Consider the following 24,869-nt stretch of genomic DNA (forward strand, 5'->3'; position numbering starts at 1 on the left):
CAATTTTTATTCTAGACTGTTGAGTCCGTGTGTGAGATCTAAGTTTCTAAGTAGTGACTGACAGTGCTGATAAGGAATGCATCTTAAAAAATTCATCACCTGTGCTGGTCTTGGGTGAAGCATAGCTTCCTATGGAACAAATGCAGACGTCATAGATTACCCGCAGCAGAGTATCCTTCATTTCTGCTTGGATCCCACTATTTTCTTGGCTTGAGATATAATAAAACATCTCAGAAGTGGAGGGCTAAGAGGCAGGCTGAGTGACATAAAATGCTTTCAGTGGGGCTCATTATGACTTAGGGGTTAGACTGTCAAGACTGTCTAATTACTGTACATTGGCCAAGGTGGTCGATTAGATCAGGGATCTGGAAACTTTTACTGGAAAGGGCCAGATTGTAAATATCTTCAGCTTTTGGGCCCTGATACTCTGGCATGAAAGCAGCCAAAAGGCAAACAAGCATGACTGTGTCCCAATAAAACTTTATTTACAAAAACAGGTGATAGACTGGATTTGGCTTACAGCTTATAGTGTGCTGAGCCTTGGATTTGATTATTGTTTGGCAGTTGTTTACTCCTTTCTCCCTTTGCCCTGTCCCTGGGCTTTGGGCTCAGTCATGTGACTTTTTTTGGCCAATGCATGTCAGCATATGTAACACAAGCAGAGACTTGAAATGTGCTTGTGTGGTTGGGCTTGCCCTCTGAAGCTTCTGTCTTTGCCAGGAGAAAGTTCTACCTTGGATAGCAAGGTATCCATTGCCAATCCATATTGGCCTAAGGATGATCAGAGAGACATGGAACAACTCAGCCTAGATCAGCCAACATACAGTTGACCCATAAACATGTGAATGAGAAGAAATGACTATTGATTTAAGATGTTCAGTGTTGGGGTGGTCTGTTACACAACATTATCATCGCAATAGCTGACTGATGTAGCTCATGTCAGCACAACTCAACCAAAGTGAATTATCTTCTGTCCCAAACCTGCTCCTCTTCCTCTTTTCCTCTTCCATAGACCCAGTAACTCAGACATGGTCCAACCTCCTTATCCCTCGTCCTCAGCCATGTGGTGAGTCTCTAGGTTCTGTTTATTCTGTCCTTTTCATTTATCTTACAACAGTTCAATACTTTTTATCCCTACTGTTACTGCTCTCTATCACCTATCTGCAGTATTACTTCAATATTCTTCTGACAAATCTCCCTTTCTCTAGTCCCTGGTCTTTCTAATAGAGCATCCTGTTACCCTCACAGCTAACTTCCTGAAACAAATGTTGAGTTACATCACTTTTCCCTGCAAAAGCCAGGAATGGTTCTCCCATTGCTTCTATCCAGATGTTTAAAATCTGGGGTGTTGAGAGGAATGAAGAGGGAGGCAAAGATTTCTTTTGGCACAGCTTCTCCAGCATTGTGGCCTCTCTGTTCCCGGCTCTATCTTGCCCAGTGATCGGTACCTTCAACTGCAACCCTTCTCCATGCTGCACAACAGTTGGGGTGTGAAACTCAGCTTTGCCATCCCGATAGGGATTGAGCTGGCTTCCATGGTGTTCAGATAGCAGAGCTCAAAGATCCAAGCTCCCCAAGGCCCCCTGCCAAGTCATCCAAAAGCCCAGGTCTGAAGGTACCAGGCATCATGAGTTTCACTTCCTTTTAGACTTCCTGACTTCATTGGTCAGCCCAGGAGCTCTGCAGGCAATAGGATGTGAGATTACACAGAACAGGGGCCTTTCCTCAGCTCTAAGTTATATGCTCCACTGCCCACCTAACATCTCTACTTAGACGTCTAACTGGCATCTCAAATATGAGCTACTGATCCTGTCGCACAAATCTGCTTCTTCTAGAATCTTCCCCATCTCTGTTAGTGGCAACCCCAGCCTTCCAGCACCTGAGGCACAAAATCATGGAGTCATCCTTGGACCCTCTTTCTTTTACACCTCATCTTCATTATATTAGGAAATCTTTTTGACTCTATCTTCCGAATGTATCCAGAATCCAGCCACTTCTTACCACTTCCTTTGTTAGCACCATGGTCTGTGCCACTGTTATGGATGCTCTGTTACTGCTAGACTTCTAGCAGGTATGTTTGCTTCTATTTTGTCCCCCTTTAGTCTCAACACAGAGGCCGGTATTAAAACCCAGTCAGATCATGATGATTTTCAACTCAGATGCATTCATCATCTCCCCACTTCACTGGCTCTCCCTTCCTTCACTGTCCTCATCTCCTATTACTCTCTCCCTTACTCCACTGCAGCTGCTCTGGCCTCTGTGTCATTCCCAGAACATGCCAGGCACACTCCTGCCACAGGGCCTTTATACGTGCTATTCCTCTGAGCTCTGTCTCCTTTGCTCACTTGCTCAAGCATGCTTTGTCTCTCAGTTTGCATTCAAGTGCCACATACTCATGTCACTCTATCCAAAATTCAGTCCCCCTCTATACTGCATTCCCCCATCCCCTGCTTTACTTTCTCCTCTGCATGTATCGCTAACATACTGCATATTTTGCTTTTTGCTCTTGCTTGTTGTCCATCTCCATTAAGAGAATAAAAGCTCTCTGAGTGTCTTCATTCATTCAGGCTGGTAAATGCACTAACACAAGCCAGGTGGCTTAAACAACAAACATTTATTCCTCACACTTCTGGAGGCTGGAAAGTCCGAGATCAAGGCACTGGCAGATTCTGTCTGGTGACCCGCTTCCTGGGTCACAGACTGCCTTTTTTCATGGTGTCCTCACATGGTGGAAGGGGTAAGGGAGCTCTCTGGGATGAAGGGCCCTGATCCCATTCCTGAGGGCTCCACCTTCATGACCCACTCAGCTCCCCGAAGCCCCACCTCCTAATACCATCACCTTGGGGGTTAGAATTTCGGTGGAGGAATTTGGGGAAGGAGACACAAACATTCAGGCTGTAGCACCAGGTATCTTTGTCTGGTTTCCCAGAAGCAGATTGTGAGGTGAGGATTTGGGTGTAGGTGACTTATTAAGAAAATTCTCCTGAGAACCTAGTAGGAGGTAGGGTGGGTGGCTGCTGGCTGCCCCCTCCCCTCTGTGTGTGTGTGTGTGTGTGTGTGTGTGTGTGTAGCGGTGAACATCAACTCCCAGGCATGTCCTGCTTAGGGGGAATGGCTCTACAGCCCAGAGCAGCCCTCTGAAGATCATAGATGTGAACCTTTAAAAGCAAAGCATACAGAAGCTGGGGATGGGCTCGCAGAATGGATAAAGGGACAGGAGGTGGAGCGTTTAGAGCGCCTGCTACAATGGGCAAAGGGATATTTTGAAAGAGAGGGCCATTAATGTTGATCGAAGCCCTACTTTTTAACAAGAGCTTTGTATACATTGTCTTATTTAATTCTCAGAAAAGAAAAAGAAAAACTCTTTGAAGTACACATTTCTCCTTATTTCACAGAGAAGAAAATGGGAGTCCTAGACAGGATAACCAACTCACCCCACTCAGAGAGTGTCCGAGCCCACACCAATTCCAACACAGAGTTGTCTGGTGGTGTGAAACCTATGTTCTTTCCATTAGAACACTATCATCCCTGAAGGAAGAAATTAAAAATCAAATTATAAAGTGGAGAGAGAGGTGGCGCCCGGCTGGCTCAGTCGGTGGAGCATTGGACTCTTGATCTCAGGGTTGTGAGTTCGAGCCCCATGTTGGACGTAGAGCTTACTTAAGAAAAAACAAACTCATTTGAACTGCTGAAATAAGCTAGAGAATCATTAAAAAAAATAAAGTGGCAGACAGAGGAGGAAATCCTGCTGAGGGGTGCTTTAATCATAAAATTCAAGACTTGGCTCTGAGCCTCTGAGAAACTGAGGAAAGGGAGTTTTGTTGATTTTGTTCTCAGCTGTGTCCATAGTGCCTGGGCCATAGCTGGGGTTCCATAGATATTTGCTGAGTGAGTGAGTGAGAGAGTGAGCAGGAATCTAGGGATTAGCTGCATCCTCCTGAGTGGGGTGGGTAACATGGGGAAAAGGCCACCCGGGCAGGTGCCCATGGCTTCTGGGCAGTGTGGTTTCTGGTGAAAGGGCTCAGTGGGGGATGGGGTTTGAGGGCAGGAGGTTCAGCATGGAGTGGCAAGTGGGCACCTCAGCAGGTGCGTGGAACTCAGTGCTGGGAGGGCTGCAAGAGGCGCCGCCCAGAGATCCAGGTGGGCAGCACATCAGAAAGGCCTGGTGGCGGCAAATGGCAAGGGTCGCACAGGCACTGGACCCTGGGCCTGTGGGGCTATTGGAAGGGCACCCCCGAGGTCCATGCCTGGGGAAGCCAGTGTTTAAATTGGATCTTAGTAAGAGGAGTGGATCATCAGGGCAGCCCCTAGATTGGGGTTACCAAGTCAAAGCAGGATCAACAGTGTGTTTAACTGGATGGGGCGGGGAACGTTCCATGCCTGAAAGTGTGCTAGAGCCTCTTAATTCCCACAGATGTGGACAGGAGCCCGAACTGGGCTGGATCTGCAGATGAGGGCAGGTGGGCTCCCGCGGGCCACCCCCAGTTCTGCACTCAGCTTCCCTCCATAGACCCGTTCCTGCCCCTCTGCATCGACACACCATCTGGTCTTGGTTCAGAGCTGCCGTGGCTGACAGCCACCTTCCTGTGCCCACGACACCTACCCAGTGGTCTCCCCACAGCACCCTGCAGTCTTCGCCTCCCTTCCACACTGAGCTTCTCTCAGGCTGGTCTGACTCCTATTCCTCTGGGCGCCATCATGAGGTCTCCATGTGTCTCTTCCCCATCTCTTGGGGGTTCCACAGTCCTGTGGAACTTGCTGACCTCCCTTGCTCTCTCTCCCTGTGATAGCTCTGAGCAGCTGCCCGCCCCAGCACCACACATCCATTCATCCCATTCTTTGCCTTCATGACGGCCCCACCATCTTCTGCGCTTCCAAAGCACATTCCAAAACGTTTAGGAATGTTGGGAATTGAGAGTTCATGAGCCCAGACTCATGTCACTCTGCAGACCTTCTCTGGAGAGCCCTCCTTTAGGGCTACACGTTGAGAAAGGGCAGAGTTGACCACTACTTCCCTGAACAATTCCTTCCTTCATAAACAGATTTCTTGGAGAAGGTTCTCTGCTTTGGGGCCTTTCCTGGCTTCTGGCCACAGGCCAACTGATAAACTTTTAGGCTCCCCTAATGCAATCTCATCCTGACTTCCAGAGCATTTCTCCTGACCCCTCACCTAAGTATCCAATCAGGTCTGTGGCCTGCAGGCCCTCTTCCTCCTTGTTAATTTGTTGTTACCAGTCTTCATTCATTGGGTACGAGGGGCTTACACAAAAATACAAGTACAAGGTTATTTCTAGAAGAATACACAAAAACATGACAATAGTGACTGCCTTTGGGCCTGGGAGAAAAGAGTCAGGGGAGCTGTTTTCCACAGTTACTCCCTTGGGTCATTGGAGTATTTGCCACAAACATGTCCTTGATCTTTATGGTGTAAGAACCCGTGTATGTTTTATACCTTCTTCCCTTCGTTGTTTCTTTCCTGACTGCCTTCTAAGTGGGAGGGTCTATGCCATGACTCATGAGGATGGGGTGGGCGCAAACACATGGCCCCCTGCACCAGTGCCGCCTCATAAGGGATGTAGATGGATTGTGGTGAAGGCTCTAGTGACAAGAGTCTGGATAAGGTCACAAACGAGGCCACAGTCACTCGCAATGGAAGGCAAAGAGAAGTGAGAAGGGTCTTGCAGAGGAAATGGAGTCGGGAGTGGGTGTTGAAGCAGAGGCCCCACGTCACTGAAGACAAGGTTGATTCTGTGTCCTCATTGTGCCTGGCACCGGGCGGGACCCCGGGGTTCTGGGCACCTGGAGCAGGACGAGTGGGGAGCCGCGCGCCTGGCCGAGGGAACTGCACCAGGTCAGGCCCACGGGCATTAAGGAGCCGGTTTGTGAGGAAGACGCATGGGCCACGCTGGGGCCGGGAAAGGTGCTGGGGCCAGGCTAAGTGGCTGAGACTTAGATGTGTTGTGGCCTTTTCTAGATACACTGTTGTGCCATCATGGTCATTTGGAAGAGGCATCTTGGTCATTTGGACAGGGCATTTTACATCCCCACTTCTTATATGATGGCATGTTCTAGTCCTTCTTGGACCTCCTTTGCACCCGTTGTGCACCACAAAAATTCTTGAATTCTCGAATTCTTTTGTGTGTTTTGGTAATGATAATAATGATAAGGAAAATTTCTTTCATTCATATAACACCCCAAGGTTTAAGTTCCTCCACATGCCTTTCATTGAATATACCCAGTAATTAGTGAGTTAGTGCCATGTGTGCATTCTCCAAAGCTCAAACTGTTCTTGAAAGTGGGAGAGTCAGACTTGTGATCAGGTCCACACACCTCTTGCACCCTGGGCTCTGCCTCCTGCCTAACTTGAAAACAGGATCCATATTTCATGCTTTCGGAATCCTGTTGTTTAAAATAATAATCTCAGGAAACAAACTGAGGGTTACTGGAGTGGTGAGGGGTGGGAGGCATGGGGTGGCTGGGTGATAGACATTGGGGAGGGTATGTGCTATGGTGAGCGCTGTGAATTGTAAAAGACTGACGAATCACAGAGCTGTACCTCTGAAACAAATAATACATTATATGTTAAAAAAAAAAAAGAAGATAGTAGGAAGGGAAAAATGAAGGGGGGGAAATCGGAGGGGGAGATGAACCATGAGAGGCTATGGACTCTGAGAAATAAACTGAGGGTTCTAGAGGAGGGGGGTGGGAGGATGGGTTAGCCTGGTGATGGGTATTAAAGAGGGCACGTTCTGCATGGAGCACTGGGTGTTATACGCAAACAATGAATCATGAGACACTACATCATGTAATGTATGGTGGTTAACATAACATGTTAAAATAAAATTTAAAAATAAAATAATAAAAAAATAATAGGGACAAATTTCAGTCCGCAAAACCCAATGTGGGCAACAAAGATAACTTTATCTTTTCGTGATTTATCCCTGCTTCCACTGGGTGGTGGACATGGTCTCAGCCAGCTTGTGCCTCCTCTCCCTGCCCCCCTCCCCCCAGAGTTGTGGTGCCACGGGGTTGGGGCAGGGCTGTGGGCAACTCCTATGTCATTCTCATCCCCATATAAGGGGCTCTTCAAGCTAGCTAACTGTCCTTGTCCTTCAGAGGTGCCCGCCTGCCCTCATGGGTCATGGCAATATGACGATCTCACATCCTGCCTGCCTGGACGCCCCAGTCACACATTTCCACTTGAAGTTGTCGTCATCCCTCCACTGTTCTCAGATTTTCTGAACCAATCTGCTTGCCACTCCCACCCAGCCAGGGGTGACTGCCTGTGCATACAGCCGCATCTCCATGCTCTTTTCCCCCCTCTCCAGGTCCCTTGCCTGTAACCATGGGCCTCATCTAGCCCCCAGGCTCCAAGCCTTGCCCTGACATTGTATGTCCTCCCAGACTGATTGTCTCTGCTAAGCCCTTCCTGTTACCTCCTGGGCCTCCACTCATGCTCTCATTTTTCTCTCTCATTCTGCTTCATTATCCTTTCTCTGAGGCACAAGATGTCATACGCCAGGTCTGCTGGAATAGGGAAAGGGCCGTAGGGTGCCAAGAAATACAAGATTCAAAGGGAAAAAACCCACAGTTAACGTTTCAAAATATTATCTAAGCACAGTGGCAACATGCTTATCCCGTAGTAACATTTCTTGATTTTATTGATTATAAACCAAAAACCAGTGTGGAGGCAGAATGCTTGGGTTTGAATCCTGGTTCTACCACTTACTTGCTGTGTGACCTGGTCAAGTTACCTACTCTTTCTGAGCTTCATGTTCCTCAGGTGTAAAATGGGAATGATAACAACTTTGTAGAGATGTTATGAGGAGGAAATAAACAAAGGTATGGAAGGCCCAGAGAAACTAAGCACTCAAGAAACATTAACTATCGTTACGGGGTGTCAGGTCTTTGGGCTCAGCTAGAGCCTTGGAAGCTTGTTGAAGAGGATGATTCAAAGATGGTTGAGGTTTGGGACGGTGTCTTGATGCTGCTGGCTTTGTACCTTCCTGCCCTCTGCATTTATCTCTCACAGCTCTCATCAGGAGATTAAAGCTGCAGCTTTCTTCTGGTCATGTAACAGGCACTGCGGTTTGGCATGGAAAAGAAAGTCCCTCTGGGGACATATAACTTCATATTCACCAGCATTTATATGAAGGAAGGTGAAGTATAATAAGAAATCACATCGATTTCCTTCCCAAAAGCACAAATCATAGAATACCAAACAGAGTGAAGATGAACAGAAAGAATCTACATCCTAGAGCCAGACTTTACGTTAGAGGTCATCTGCTCCGTTCTTCCCATATTAAAGGATGGGAATCCTGGGCTGGGAGAAGGGGAGGGATTTGCCAGGGTCGCGCTGGTTGGTAGCGGAGGTGGATCTAGAACCAGGTGATCTGATTCCCAGTCATGGCTCCAACTTCATCCAGCCACGCTGGTTCTCCAGGATGTCCCAGCAAAGACACCCCTTCTCTGGCAGGCCATGTCCTCTGAATCCCTTTGTATTTCCCTTTCCTGATAAACCAAGTGTGAAGAAATGCTGAGGTTCACCTCGGGCCAATCTTAGCATATGAGAGACCGTGGGTCTCGGCAACTCATTTCCTTTCTCCAAGCATTAAATGATTTCCCTTTTGAAAATGCAGAATGCAGCCTGGCCTGTTGACTGCAAAGTGTAGTGAGGATCGGGATGTGGTAATGTCTGCCAAAGTGCTTAGAGTTTAAATGAACATATATAAGCAGCAGGCCACTAGGTATTTACCCAAAGAAAATAAAGACACTAATTCAAAAAGATACATGGGCCCCTATGTTTATATGGCGGCATATTTGCAATAGCCAAGGTATGGAAGCAGCTTAAGTGTCCATCAGTACACAAATGGATAAGGAATATGTGGTGTACACACACACACACACACACACACACACACACACACACACAGGAATATTACACAGCCATAAAAAAGGACAAGATCATGCTGTTTGCAACAACATGGATGGACCTAGATGGCATTATGCTAAGTGAAATAAGTCAGACAGAGAAAGACAAATAACATATGATTTCACTCCTATGTGGACTCTAATAAAACAAATGAATAAATAAGCAAACAAAAAGCAGAATCAAACCCATAAACACAGAGAACAAATTGACGGTTGCCAGAGGGGAGGCTGGGGGTGTTGGGCAAAAAGGGTGAAGGGGAGTGGGAGGTACAGGCTTCCAGTTATGGAATGAATAAGTCATAGGAATAAAAGGCACAACATAAGGAATCCCATTAAGAATATTATAATGGCGCTGTGTGGTGTAGGGTGGTGGCTCCGAGTGTGGGGAGCACAGTATGAGCTTGTCGAATCATTGTGTTGCACACCTGAAGCTAATGTGACATTGTGTGCCAACTATACTCAAATTGAAAATTTTTTTTTAAAAAAGAAGGGGGCCAGGCTGACTCCTCCCTTGGATGTATTGACTCTACTTTGCCTTTGAGACATTAGCATCACTGGGACACCAGCATACACTGGGACAGCCATAGCCTATTACAAAAGGCTTGAGGATGTGTACTTGGGATACCCGAACCACCAAGTCTACAGTTCCTGTCCCTGTATGAAGAACAACTGATGGCAGGAACCAAACGAAGACTGAGCCTTGGGGACCTCTGCCCAACAGCCCTCCTTCTGGAATGTTCCTGTCCAAACTTGCATACTTTGATGTCAGGGTCTCTGACACTAGATGAGGCTGGATCCCATCCAGAAGGTTCTGATTGAGGCAAAGTGTCATGGCTCTTTGGTTTTGCATTACCCTATATCTAGCTTGTAAATATTTCCACCATGGCTGATTTCAAGCAACCAATAATTTAACAACTGACTTTTGAAATTCCTAAAGATTTAACAGTTGGCTTTTGTAGGCCTGTAAGAATCAGCTCCAGCATGCCACTGGTTGAGATCATAGGCGATGTAGCTGTGTGCCCTAATTTTTTTTCATTTAATATTATGTTGGGGACCATTTTGCAACCATCCTTGTAATAATTGATTCAGGCAAGGTTATCAGTGAGTGCATTGGATGAAAGATTTTTGGGGAAAGGATAGCCACACTATGTCAAGGTATCACCCTACAGCTCACTTACTACTTGCAAAAAGGTAAAAGCACGTTTACACTGAAGAGGTCTGGCAGCAACCATGTTAGGAAAGGGATCAAATTAGATTACTCCCAGTAACGGGACAAATTGACTTGACCAGCCTTTGGTGTGATGTAAGGGGAAGAACACAACATTGCTCAGGTGGTATTTTTGGTGAATGGGTCTAACCAAACACAATCATGAAGAAACCATCAGACATTTAGATTTTCGGCAAAACAAGCCTGAACTCTCAAAAAAAAAAAAAAAAAAAAGTAATGTCATGGAGGAAGAAATGAACACAGCTTGGGACCACTGTAGATTAAAAGGAGACTAAGGAGCAGTGACAGCCAAATGCAGCACATGATCCTTGATTGGAGCTGGATTTAAGAAAATAGCTGTAGAGGACATTTTGGGGACAAGTGGAGAAGGTCGAATATGAGCTCTATATTAGATCATATTATTCTATCAGTACTGATGTCTTGGGTATGATAATGATACTGGGCTCATCTAGGTCGTAGTGCTAGTTCTTAGGAGATGAGACATGCTATGCTGCTTGGGGGTGGAGTGAGAATGTCTGCAGTTGATTTTCCAAAGGATTCTTAAAAAACACAAAAAACAAAACCGAACATACGCCCAAATATGAATACAGTAGGAAAAGCAGAGAATGTGGCAAATGTTACCAATAGGTGAATCTAGGTAAAGGATATATTGGTAGTCATTGTACAATCCAAGTTTCTGCCAGTTTGATGTTTTAATTTTTTAATTTTTTAAAAGATTTTATTTATTTATTTGACAGAGAGTCAGAGAGAGCACAAGCAGGGGGAGTGGCAGGCAGAGGAAGAGGGAGAAGTAGGCTCCCTGCTCAGCAGGGAGCCCAACACGGAGCTGGATCCCAGGATGCTGGGATCATGACCTAAGTTGAAGGCAGACTGAGCCCCCCATGCACCCCCAGTTTGATGTTTTTAAAATAAAAAGAGGAAATTATTACATTATGGTAGTGTCCTTCACAAAATACTGTCATTTTGATGGTGCATACTATTTCACCATAGAAATATACTACAATTTATTTAACCAAATCAACTGCTAGATTATGTATTTTTACCATTATAAACTGTGAATGTGCTTGTAATTAAACCTTAGCACACATTTATGATTATGTCCCATGCTGGTCTTCCTATTATCGTGCCAAAGGGAAAGAATTTCTAAACAATTTTTTAGGCTCTAATGGGATGAATTCTCATACTTTAAGCTTACAAGAGACTGGCTTGTTGACTAGATTCCAGGTTATTAACACGACAGCAGAAAACATCCCCATGGCCTTCTTCAGAGGGTTGAGTGAAGGGTAAGGATGTATATCAGAGAAATTGAGATGGTCTACATAAGCAAATGTGAAGAGCAAATGTAAAGGGTTCTGGCAGCACATCAGAGGCACCTGAATAGCTCTGAAACAATAATAGGCTCAGCTTGTACCCCAGGATGGGTTGAATCAGTGTCTTTGGGAGTGGGGCTCTGAACTGGCTTACTTTATAAGCTCCCCAGGGGATCGTGAGCTGCAACCAGTGTTGAGGAAGGCTGGTGTCATAGGGTCCAGAAGGAATGGTCCAGGAGGTGGGAGGAAGCCAGAGTTGGGGGCGGGGGAGGGAAGAGGTATTAGGTGGCCCTACAAAGGGACTGGAGAGAGAGAGAGAGAGAACATAGACATGACTTAGAGGGATTTAATAAAGTTATGTTGGGTAGAATATGATGTATGGTGTGACTATCTTCCCTCTGTCTCCCCAGTAAACCTACAATTATTTTAGAACACTTTTGTAGTTGGGATTTTGGGGAAGGGGAGTAATATTTAGACTTGTCTGAAGGTAGGGACTAGGTAAGAGTAGAGGTGGTCAAAGAGGGCTCCGGTTACACTAATTCCCAGTGGGAAGGAGAGTTGACAGGGCTGCAAAGGACAGTGTCATAGTCTGTCTTGCCAACCCCCCCACCCCTTCTGGGGCACAGGTGCATGAGTTGGCTCTGTCCAGGTCACTCTCCTCCCTTCCTGGCCTACGCATTCTAGAGGTTACAGAATTGTGATCATTCTATTATTTTATTATTAGATTTTCGAGACACTCAGAGTCTCTTGATTTGATCAGAACATACCACAGTTTTCAAGGGTGTATTGATTCAAAACCAATCAAGATCATTCAAACCACAACCAAAATCTCTCAAGAAAGCTTGTTTTAATCTTTTGTTCCCTATTAAAATGTCATACTTGCTCCTTGTTACATTTTCTTTATAGCGTAAGAGATAGATAGGCTTCCTATTCTGAAGATGTACCTGGGAATTTTAAGCAATGATTTATTTTGATGGTTTTTCAGCTTTGTTTTGCACCTGCATCAGAGAATTGAATAATATCTTCTTTCTCCATAAATGCCTGCTGAGGCAGTTGTTGAGAGGTGAGAAATAGGAGGTTGTAAGTTTTGTTGTTTGTTTGTTTGTATGTTTTTTGTGTCATGGTTGCCCATTTAGGACAGCAACCATCACTAAGAATAAGACATGGGAACTTCAATGAAAGCAACAAGTGTATTTTGTTTATTTTATTCCATAAAAGACACGATTCCTTTAAAATAACAACATGTAAAGGAAAGCTGAAATGTATGCTTTTTAAAAAGAAAAGTTAGGTCACTTCAGCTAGGATTTAAAATGTTGCATTATGTGGTCAACTTAGGCTTCCTCTTCCTGTTTGCTCCGAGAAGAAAAGAGAAAAGTTGGGATGCATTTTTCTACCTTATTAATTCTTAGATAATTTGTCACTTTGGGATTGATTAGAGCGAAGAGAAAATACTATTTTTAAAATATATAGAAGATACTTCTTCTCTAAAATGATTTTGAAGACTGCTTGCAATTGAAATTCCATGAATCTAGGCTGGAGTCACAAAATCAAATGCCCACAGGGACTGTGTAAGAAAAACAACTCAGTAATCTTGACATTAAATGACCCCTGGAACTCTTAGTGTTAGAGGTACAATAGGGAGGGCCGGAGACTGCAAAAAACTGGGAAGAATCCTCTGTGTCTAAAGGGGAAGTCACTTAGCATCAGTGTCGCTTTTTGAGTGTGTGAGAAGCCAGAAATCTGTATTTTTTGTGTTAAGTTTCCCAATTATTAAATGTTGGTCTATAATTCACTACTATGTGGGCCAAGCAAAACTGATTTGTGGCCAAGGTTTGGTTTTCAAGTGGACAGTTTGAGATATCTTATCAGATAGGAAAACCTGAAGTACAGTGTTGGCAGAAGGGGGACAAATTCACGGGGTGTTCTGGAGGAAAATCTGGAGGGTTTGATGATGGGCAGGGTGCAAGGGGAGAAGGAGTCTGAAGGCCTGGGAGGACTCAGGGTTGTGGACTAAGGAGAGCTTGCTTTGGTGCAACGAATGTGTGTGTGTGTGTGTGTGTGTGTCTCGGTGGGTGGGGGGAGGGTGTGAAGATGGGGAGCCAGAGGAAAATGAGTCCTGTTTTAACAAGTTACACTTGAGGTCATGACTGGGCATATCCGAGAGGAAAGGACAAGGGAGATGTAATTAACCTTGAACTCAGTATGCACCTACAGCATTACGCAGTTGCAGTGTTATATGATCAGAGTTACTCTCTGGCATCATCAAAGAAACGCTTGTCTGTACTTTGTCCCACTCTCTACGCTTATCAGAAGATTGTATTCTGTTCTGGATCTCACTTTAAAAACAAACACTCTTTTTCCCTTAAATTACAAAAGTAATATATTTTCGTTGCAGAAAAATAGGAAAATACTGAAATTGGGAAAAGGAAAATTGCCCCAAATCCTGCCACCTATCATACCAATTAATGGCTTCATATATATCCTTCTAGGCTTTTTTTTCCTATAAATATATACCTAAAATTTTTACAGAATTGGGATCATAGTGTAAACACTACATTGTAATAGGCTTTTTCCGTAACATATCTTGAACATTTTCCCATATCAATAAAATGATCTGCATGATTTTTAATGGCTATTTAGCATTTATTCCATTCAATGGAGGTATTCAGAGCTAATAGTCTATTGCTGAACGCATACTGCTTCTTCTTTATACACAATGTCATCTTTAATGCTAAATCTTTGCACATATTCCTGGTGTTTTTCTTGGGATAAACTCTTAAGAAGCTGGAATTAATAGATGTATCAAAGGAAGAGGGCACCTAAAAACCTGAAACAAGAAGTGGAATCTATTGTTTGTAAAGCAAGGGAAAACTGTGCCTGAGGACACAGTCTTACAGAACAAAGCAAAGGAGTTCAAGGAGTAAGGGAATTTGAGGAGTGAAGCTGTTTAGGGATTGGCTGACCTTTAGCTGTGGAGCTGTGGTTCCTGGAGTGCAATTATTGATGATTGGCTGGGCGAGGCATAGGACTCTCTCTGATTGGCTGGCTTTCAGAAGTATGAGCCATTCATTGATTGGCTGACTCTCAGAAGTTTGGCTTCTTCTAGGGTGAAGGAAATGAGTGGAACAGGTTTTAAATTCTTTGTGGTGCTTAAGTGTTACTATGGGTGTGGAACAAGTAGTGTTTTTCTAAGAGATAAGAGGAACTTTTTATTCTCAAGTCAAAGGGCCAAATTGCTGACACCATATATATATTTTTTCTTTTTGTGGTAAAAAAACGAACCAACAAGCCTCTAACAGGAGATCTACCCTTTCACAAACTTCCAAGTGTACAACATGGTATTATTAACATTGTGTAGAAGCACAATGTTGTCCAGCAAATCTCTAGAAGTTTTTTGTATCTTGTATGACTGAAACTTCATACCCATTGAACAGCAACTCTTCATTTCCCTGTCCCTAGCTCCTGGCACCCACCCTTCTACTTTCTGCTTCTATGAGTTTGACTTATTTTATTTTATTTTATTTTATTTTAAATACTTTAGATACCTCCTATAAGTGGAATCATGCGATATTTGTCCTTCAGTGACCAGCTTATTTCAATTAGCATAATATCTTCAAGGTTCAATCATGTTGTAGCTTATGACAGTTCTTTCTTTTCATGGCTGAATACTATTTCCATGTATGTATATACCACATTTTGTTTATCCATTCCTCTGCCAGCAGACCTTTAGGTTGCTTCCATCTCTTGGCTACTTGAATAATGCTGAACATGAGAGTGCAAATATCTTTTCAGGATCTTGATTTCAGTTCTTTTGGATAAATACCCAGAAGTGGGGCTCTGTACTGTTTTCCACAGCAGCTGCACCATTTTACGTTCCCACAGTGCACAAAGGCTCCAATTTCTCTACATCCTCTCGAATGCTTGTTATTTTCCGGGATTGTGTGAGTGTGTGTGTGTGTGTGTGTGTGTGTTCATATATACAAAAGCCATTCTAATGGGTGTGAAGTTAAATCTCATTGTGTGCTTTAAAAAAAAAAAAGATTTATTTATTTGAGAGAGAGAGAGAGAGCAGGGGTAGGGGCAGCGGGAAAGGGGGAGAGAGAATCTTGAAGAGACTCCCCGCTGAGTGGGGAGCCTGACATGGGGCTCCATCCCAGAACCTGAGATCATGACCTGAGCTGAAATCAAGAGTTGGATGCTTAACCGACTGAGCCACCCAGGCGCCCATCTCATTGTGGTTTTGATTGGATTTCCTGGTGATTTGTGATGTCAAGCATCTTTTCATACCCTTGATGGCCATTTGTATGTTTTCTTTGGAGAAATATATATAAGTCCTTTGCCCAATTTTTCATTGGATTATTTAGTTTTTTGTTATTGAGTTGTAGGAGTTCCTTATATATTCCTGGTATTAATCCATTACCAGATATATGGTTTACAAATATTTTCTTCCATTCAGTAGGTTGCCTTTCACTCTGTTGATGACCTTCTTGGCATGCAGAAGCTCTTCAGTTTGATGTAGTCTCACTTGTCTATGCTTTTGTCCTTTGGGTGTCATGGGCAAGAAATCATTGCCAAGGTCAATGTCATAAAGCTTGTCCTCTATGTTTTTTCTCATAGGAGTTTTACAATTCCAGTTCTTACATTTAAGTCCTTTCATTTTGAGTTGATTTTTATATATTGTGAAAGATAAGGACCCAGTTTCATTCTTTCACATGTGAATGTACAGTTTTCCCATTTGTTGAAGAAACCATCTTTTCCCCATTGTGTATTCTTGGCACCCATGTTGAAGATCAGTTGAAAGTCAATGTGTGAGCTTATTTCTGGACTCTCTCTTTTGTGCTGCAGTTTTATTTTTCTGTCTGTGCCAGTACCATACTGTTTTGATTTCTGTAGCTTTGTAATATGTTTTGAAATCAGGAAGTGTGAAGCCTCCAGCTTTGTTCTTCTTTCTCGTGATTGTTTTGGCTATTTGGGTTCCTTTGTGGTTCCATATGAATTTTAGGATTATTGTTTCCATTTCTATTTAAAAAATGCTATTGGAATTTTGATAGGGATTGCATTGAATCTGTAAGATCACTTTAGGTCGCATGGACATTTTAACAATATTAAATCTTCCAACCCATGAACCCAGGATGTTTTATCACTTATTTATGTCTTTTTAAATTTCTCTCAGCACTGTTTTGTGGTTTTCAGTGCACAAGTCTTTGGTATCCTTGGTTACGTTTATTCTTAAGTATCGTTCTATGGGATGCTATTGTAAATAAGATTGTTTTCTTAAATACTTTTTGGATTGTTTGTTGTTTCTGGCACCATATTTGAAGCAATATATGCACAGACTCAAATGCTTCCAAAAGAGGCTGATAATGATGGGAAGACTGGAAACCCTGCTCTATGAAGGAATGTTTAAGAAACATGGCAGTAGCCCAGTCAGTTAAGCATCCAAATCTTGGTTTCCACTCAGGTCATGATCTTGGGATCGTGGGATCAAGCCCCACATCGGGCTCCACACTCAGAAGGGGTCTACTTGGGGTCTCTCTCTGCCCCTCCCCTTCTGCTCTCTCTCAAATAAATAAATCTTTAAAAAAAAAGAGAAAAAAGAAACACGGTGGTAACTGGCCTAGAATAGAGAAGACCAGGCTGGACTTGAACACTAACTGCAAAGCCAGTCATTGCTGAGAGGTACACTGGGCTTTTTTCTAATGATGGAGATTCTCCATCTTTGGAATGAAGGTATCGTTAAAGTGAGAGGCTTCTGTATTCACTAGACACTCGTCATACAAGCTGGTTAGAAGTCTGGAGTTGAGAGATATTAGGCCTGGGGTGAATCCTCGCTGGGCCACCTGTGAGCTGTGTGGCCTGGGGCAGGTTATTTAAGCTCTCTGAATCTGAACTTGCTCCTATAGCAAGTATGGAATTAACAGTATCTTCCTCATAATAATGCAAGATATTTATGTACAGCATGCAAGCCATGATTCTGAAGACTTAGAGTGTTCTTTGCTCTTTGGTGATTTCAGTGAATATTATTGGGAATTTTAGTGAATATGACTGAGAACTCACAGCATGTGCGTCACGCTGTGCCTTCAGGAGCCTCACAGAGAGGCCAAGATATGATCCATGCCCTGGAGGGGATTACAGAGAGACGAGAGGGAAGGAACTGGACTTGACACTGAGAGGTGGGGTGGGGGCCATTTTCCAGAAAATAAAGAATGGGGCACAAACATGTATGTAAGCAAATGAAAATAATAAATATATTTGTGAATGAACAACAGCAACAACAAAAAGATAAAGAAAGGAAGGAAGAAAGAAAGTCACAAAAATGCTTTCATTTGTTTGGTAATGTTTTCCTTTTATTCTCTGAATTTTATGCAATATTAATACAACCACGGGAAAAAATTTTATTCTCAGCCACTGCTGAAGTGGACAGAGAAGAGGAAAGAAGGAGGAGGACGAGGGGACCGTTGACATTTGGATTATATTACATTTAAAAATAGCTTTATTTTTCAGTAGTATAGAGAAACCCATATTTGGTGACATGAGTAGATTTTCAGGACAAATTTAGCATGCTACCATCTGCAAATAACTTTTAATCCGTTAGTTGCATCAGTATTTTTGCAACCAGTAAAGTGGTGCTGATTTATGTCTGCTTTTAAAGAAACCATTTACAGAAATGTTGTTTCCACTCATTGAAACTGCAAGCTTGAGAAGTTTTAGATTCACCAAAAGCTATTTTCTGAGGGTGGTTAGATTCTAAATGTAACTCTTGCATACAAATACAGAAATGTCATTCCAAGTCACAAAATAAAGCCAACCGGTCAAAGACCACATTCAAATGAAGCTTTTAGTAGATGTTTCAGTAAGTGAAAAAATTCACTTCTTTGCTCAGCAACTATTGATTGAGTGCAGCTGGTCTGGGAAACGCCCACTCCGGGTTTTGAGACTTCACCTCTCTGTCCCCAGGAGAGTTTAGGGAGGGTACATTGTCACCAGCTCAGGAAAGTAAGCTGTAGAGGGCATTCTTGCCATGGGTGAGCGCTTTCTTTAATTGGATGACCATCAGACTTCTGTGTTCCTCTGCAATGGCCGGTGACGCTCACCCATTCTATAGCATGGCTTCCTTTACAGCCAGTTGAAAAAGAAACATGTATTTCTTGACGGTTTTATTCTTCTCCCTGCATTTCTCCCTAGAGGCGTAATGCAGGCGTTTCAGGCATGCTGCAGGTTTACCAGGGCCAAAGTGAAGCATTCGGTCTCTCAGCAGGAGTGTATACCTGTGATGTCACCATACCTTGGTTATTCCAGAGTTCTTCATCTTTACCTTCTACCTGGATGAAAACATTAGCAATTTTTACCTATCTCAGAAAAAAAAAAAACAAACCTATGAATTATGTTTGGCATCCACTGATATTGATGGGGGCTGGTGGCCTTCTGGGAATGATTCCAAATTGTATCCACACTTGGGGGTTCAAACACACAGGAATGGGGCGGAGAAGCCAACACACACTTAATTGCAAGGGGGATGAATATTTGAGAACCTGGAATAAAACTCACCACAGAGAAAGGAAGACCAGCCGTGGTGAAACTGACTCAGCAATGGGCTTGAGTGTTGAAGGGGACCAGCATTTCATTAGTCACAGTGTTTGGTTGTGAGTTGGACCTGTGGGAGCCCAGTCCCCCGGAAGTGTCTATGCAGCTTGAAGAAGAAGGGACTGTGTGTGTCTAACTCCTGGGGACCCAGATGGTTCTAATAGCATATACCACCGGGTGGGAGACAGGTGAGCTCTGGCACCTGGGAGGGGCAGTAGAGAGCACTGGGCTGTGGTCAGCAGCCCATCGGGTTGAAGATGAGTGGCAGGGAGTGGGGTGTGATAGCGGAGGATGGTAAGAATGGTGTTGAGCTCCTGGGGCGGGTACCTAAGGTGTAAGCACTGAGTTTTAATTTGCATCCCCCCATTCCCAGAGAGATACAGCACTTCTCAAGTTTGGCTGTCATTCCACCTTCCTTTTTAGAAATTGGAATTTTCGTATCCTTTTACTGTTGAGCTTGATTTTTTTGTTGATAATTAAGAATTCTTTTATAAATTCTGGTGACTAATCCACTGTCAGCTTGATCTATTGTAAATATTGTAAATATCTTCTCTTTTGTCTGTAATGTCATGAAGGAAGTTTTAGTTTAAAGATTGCTAATTTTATCAGTCTTTCACATTCTATCTGCATGTCTTTTTATGTCTTATTTAAGACATTCTTCCCAGCCCTGAGGGCATAAATGTTAGCCTATGTTTTCTTGAAATATTTTCAGAAACGTGAATTCTTTTGTCATCAGTTATTATTGTCCATCATTATGATTTTTTCATCTGTGGTAATGAATGTAGCCATGGTTCATTCATGTTTTCTGTTTTTTTTTTTTTTTTTTTAAAGATTTTATTTATTTATTTGACAGAGAGAAACAGCCAGAGAGGGAACACAAGCAGGGGCAGGGGAGTGGGGGAGGGAGAAGCAGGCTTCCCGCCTGAGCGGGGAGCCTGATGCGGGGCTCGAACCCAGGACCCTGGGATCATGACCTGAGCCGAAGGCAGACACTTAACGACTGAGCCACCCAGGCGCCCCTCATTCATGTTTTCTGATCCGTGGTGTTACCTTGTATGAATACATCATAATTTTTTTTTAATCTACTCTGTGTACACTTCATTTGCTTTCCTTTTTTGACTATTACAAATAACACTGCAAAGAGCATTCTTGTAGTGTCTTTTGGGGCATATGAGGAAATTTTTGAGGGCGAAGTTGCTAGATCATAGGTTAAGCACATCTTAAACTTTACTAAAGGAAAATTGTTTTTTGAATTGGTTGTATCAAGTTACACTCTCTCCGTAAGCGTGGAAGCATTGACCTGACCTTATGATATTGCCAACACTTACCTCTTATTTCCTGCCTTCTACTTTAGATTTACTGTTTTTCTTTCTCAAATGTCTTGGTACTTTGTTGATTGAGTTTCAGTCTTCTTTTATCATATATAAGCTATAAAACGTTGCTTTACTGCTCTAGCTGCATGCTGCATGGTTTTTAAATGAATTTTTTTTACATAACCTCCAACTTACAGAAAAGTTTCAAGTAAAGTACAAAAAATTGGTCCTTTTGACTAAAGTACAAAAAATTGGCATTTTTTTTTTTCGAGGCAAGTACAAAAATGTTTCAGAGACCAAGCCGGGTTAGAAGGTCTGTCTGCTTGGGGGTGGGGGGAGGCAGCAGTGATAGACACTGTTTTCAAGGGGGATGCACCAAATGTGTCACCCTATTAGGGATCATGGGAGCCAAGTTTCTCACTGTTGGAGAAGAAAGTTGTACCTATGGAGAGGAGAAAACTGCCCGAACCCTTGATGTCGGATTGGAATTGGAGGCATTAGTGTGAGGTGTGTGGGTGTCTTTCTCACGCGGTTTGGACTCTGGCATTTCCCATCAAGGCACCCCCGTAGGCTGGTGGATGCTGTCCTCACCAGCTTTGGGCTTCAGCACCCCACACCAGGCTGCTTCCTTATGCAGATGCCCTTTTCTCCCAGCTGAGGCTCTGACTCCCCATGCAAGCCTCCCCACAGCATGGACATGCTCCTCACTCCTCTTAGGCTGCGACTCCCATTCCAGGTCACCTCTCAGTGGGTACCTATCAGTTACCTATCAGTTACCTGACTCTGTCTACCTAACAGCTTAGTACTGAATGGCTCAGGAAGGAAAGGGAAGGAGAAAGGCATCCCATAAGTGTTGATACATAACATTTTCAGTGTCATTCAGTTTGAAATAACTTCTAATTTCCAATTTCAGTTTTTCTGTAACCCATGAGTTAACCGGAAGCGTGTTTTAAATTTTCCAGAAATGTACACTATTATATTTGTTTTCTTTTGGTTCTTGATTTCTGTCTTATGAATTGCACTGCATTCAGAGCATATGGTTTATATGATACCGGTTCTAGTTTTTATTATGATTTGCTTTGTGCCTGGTAAATAATTAATTTTCACAAATGTGTTATGCATTCTTGAAAAGTATTTCTAAGTGTTGGGTACATGTAGAAATGTATGGTTCTATACATGTTCATAGATTAAACTTAATTGGATTACTCAAATATTCTGTCCTTCCTAACTTTTTGTCTGCTTGACATATCAGTTACTGAGAGAAGTGTAATAAAAATCTACCATTATGATTGAGGGCTTATACATTTTTCTTTGTAACTCTTACTTTTTCTTTTATAAATTTGGATACTAAACTTACTATGTTATTGCAATTGTTATAGCTTCCTGGTGAATTACTCCTTTTATAATCATGTAGCTATTGATAGTCACAATAATTATTTTTCCCTTAAAGTTTAACTTAACCATAGCAGCTTTGGGGTTGTATTTCTTGGTGTATCGTTTTCAGCCTTACTTTTAGCCTTTCTCTTTCATGTGTTAATTGTTTCTCTTGTAAGTATTACATATAAGATTGTGGATTTATAAATTTCTCCTTGCAATTTTATTACTTCTTGATTTGTGCATATTTTTTAACCAAATTGGCAAACTTTTAAATGTTTAGACTTTTACTGTCTGTAATAATTGCTGATAGTTATTATTTTTGCCATCCTACTGTTTGTTTTCTATTTATCTTGCATTTCCTATGCATCTTTTGCCCCTTTTCTGATTTTCTGTTGTCTTCATCTAGTTTTTAAAAATTCCCCTCTACATCATAAACACTTAGTGAATGCTGGCTAGTACTATTTCATTTGGTCATCCAGAAAACGCTGTGCTATATATTGTTAGGCGTGAGTATATATTTGGAAATCCTGGTTTCTTTTTATTTTAGCATTCTGTTTCTGCATACTCAGAAAACTGGCTTCCTCAGGGCCTACCAGAGCAATTACAACTGAGAACATACGACTTTGTGGCTTACATTTCCCCCCACCAAATGTATATCATGACAGTTTTTCTCATGTCCGTGCCTTGTAATGTCTATGTAATAATTTATTGTTGGCCATAAATTTGTTTCCAATTGCTTTGGTATTACGAGTAATGCCACAGTGAACATCTTTGTGCACATTTATAATTCCTCCCTTGGGATAAATTCCTTGAAGCTGCTGATCAGAAGGAAGAACCATTTTAAAGGCCGTGCCAGGTGTTGCCAAGTTGCTCCCGAAATGTCACACTCCTCTGTGTGGACATTTTCCAGCAGTGTAAGAATGCCCAGAGAACATTCCAACAATTCGCTTCTCAAGGTCACATTGACCCCAGGCAGGTCTGGGAGAGAGGGGCAGGGAATCGAGCTCTGGTGGGCGTGGCTTGGGTGAGAACCTGAGGGACCTTCTTCAGGCTGCCACCTGCCGGGCCCCGGCCTTGGTGGGCTCCGCAGAGACTCCCCATGGCAGCAGGACCAGGTCACTCAGGTGTCTCAGGTGTGCAAGCCCCCTCACTCCTGAGGACCACGGGAGGCTGGGCGCTGGGGCCGGGAGGGAGGACCCCCTACCCGCGCCGGGCAGTCCGTTGGGCCCCTTCAGGTGAGGAAGAGCCGCCCGGTGGGCCCTGTTGGCCCTGGCGCCGGCTCGCGGGGCGAGCAAGCTTGTGCAGAGATCGCTGCCTTGACTCGGACCATTTGGCTCCCTCGGACGTCCGGGATCCTCACTCCGCGGCGGAGCTCCTCTCCGCGAGAGAGGGGGAGCTCCAGAGCCCGGGGCTAAGCCCGCCGCCCGCCGCGCCGCGCTGCCAAGAGCCGGCGGCCGCAGGAATCCGCGGGCAGCGGCCGGGCCGGGGCCGGGAGGGGCGCGGGGGACTCGCCGTCCTGCCGCCCGCCCGCTGCACAAAGCCCGCCCTTGTTTGGCGGCCTCGGATGCGTGCCCTGGGCCCAGACCTCCCGGGGTCCCCTCCGTCCCGCGCGCGGGGCCCGGCGTCCCGAGAGCGCCGGGAAGGGGACGTGCCGCCTGCCGCGGACGCCGGCCCGGGGGTGGGGGTGGGGGGTGCGCTCTGCCAGGGCTCCTGGGGCCCTGCCCGGGGCTCTGTGCGGCCCTGGACCGCCGGGCCCAGACCGCGTGGCCCCCAGCCAGTGGGGTTCTCGAGCTGTCGGTCATGGGCACCCGCCATCTACGGAGGCAGTGAAGGTGCCCTTGTCACGGTCACCCCCGCGGTGGGCGTGGATGGGGGTGCTGGGTGGGGGTGGGGCAGAGGAGGGGGTGGGGCAGAGGAGGACCTGGGCACCCAGCTGTTTTGACTTATGTTTCACTCTGAGCCTTCCTTGGCCAGACTCCTCCTCAGAGGTGGATCTGCCAGCACACCCGTGCCCACCTGCCCTCTCCTCCAATACATGCTCGTTGCCCACCTCCCACCGTACCCCAGGAGGAGTGGCTGCCAAATGGCAAATGGCCGCAAGGCACCTCCGAGCTGCAGGTCCCCTGACCCTGCATGGCATTCCTTACACTTGCACAGCTCCTGCTGATGGGCAGCCGTCCCCCCTCCACTCACTGCTCTCACTTAGCCTCCGTTTATTGGGCGCCTGCTGTGTACCAGGCACTGTTCCAAATGCTGGGAATACATCAGAGAACAAGGCAGACCCAGTGTCTGCCCTCAGGGGTCCCGTGGCCTGACTCCAAAACCTGTTCCTTCACTGTGATTACATTGACTTTGGCAGATCGCTCCCGGCTGGCCCCAGCTCTCCCTACCTCCAGATTCAACATGACGGGTACATGGGACAGACTGCCAGCCCTGGACCATTCTTTGCTAAGGATCCCCTTATCAGAGACTGGCAAAGAGAACTGCAGAGGGGAAAGAAAAAAAAGAAAGAAAGAAAGAAAGAAATCCCGGGGAAGTGAGAAGAAACATGTGTGAAACCTAGGCTCTCGCCCTGGACCAGCATTAAATAAACCAGGGCCTGGTTGAAAAGGAGGGCAGAGCTGCTATTTCTCACTGAGTCCTATTATTTTTACTCAGCAAATTCGAGCAAGATTTCACGTTCACATCCAGGGGCAGCAAAGAAGAAAGCCATGATCCTCAATGGCAAGGCTGCCCCTGTTTGCTGTGTAGGCTGAGGGTAGAGAGCTGGGGGGAGTGGAGTTGGCCTGATCTGAACACAAGGACGTCGGTGACAAGGCCACAGGCTGATTCCTCATGTCTGTAAACTCTCCGTCCTCACTTTATTCCCTGGTACCAGCTCTGTTCTCACCTCTCTCCTGCTCCCAAACCTTCGATGGCTCCCCATGACCACTGAATTAAGTATAAAAATGTCCCTCTCTTCCAATACATGCTCATTGCCACAACCGTAGCATGGCCTCCAGTCTGTCTTTCGTGCCCTTTCTCATGACATTTCACGCCCCTAGCTCCAGCCAAAGAGAACAACCTCTTGCTGCCTGGGCACCCCTCTTTCTTTGCACTTGACACTCATGGTAGCTGATACATGCT

This window comes from Phoca vitulina, unplaced genomic scaffold, assembly GCF_004348235.1.
Source record: "Phoca vitulina isolate PV1807 unplaced genomic scaffold, GSC_HSeal_1.0 scaffold65, whole genome shotgun sequence".
NCBI lineage: Eukaryota > Metazoa > Chordata > Mammalia > Carnivora > Phocidae > Phoca > Phoca vitulina.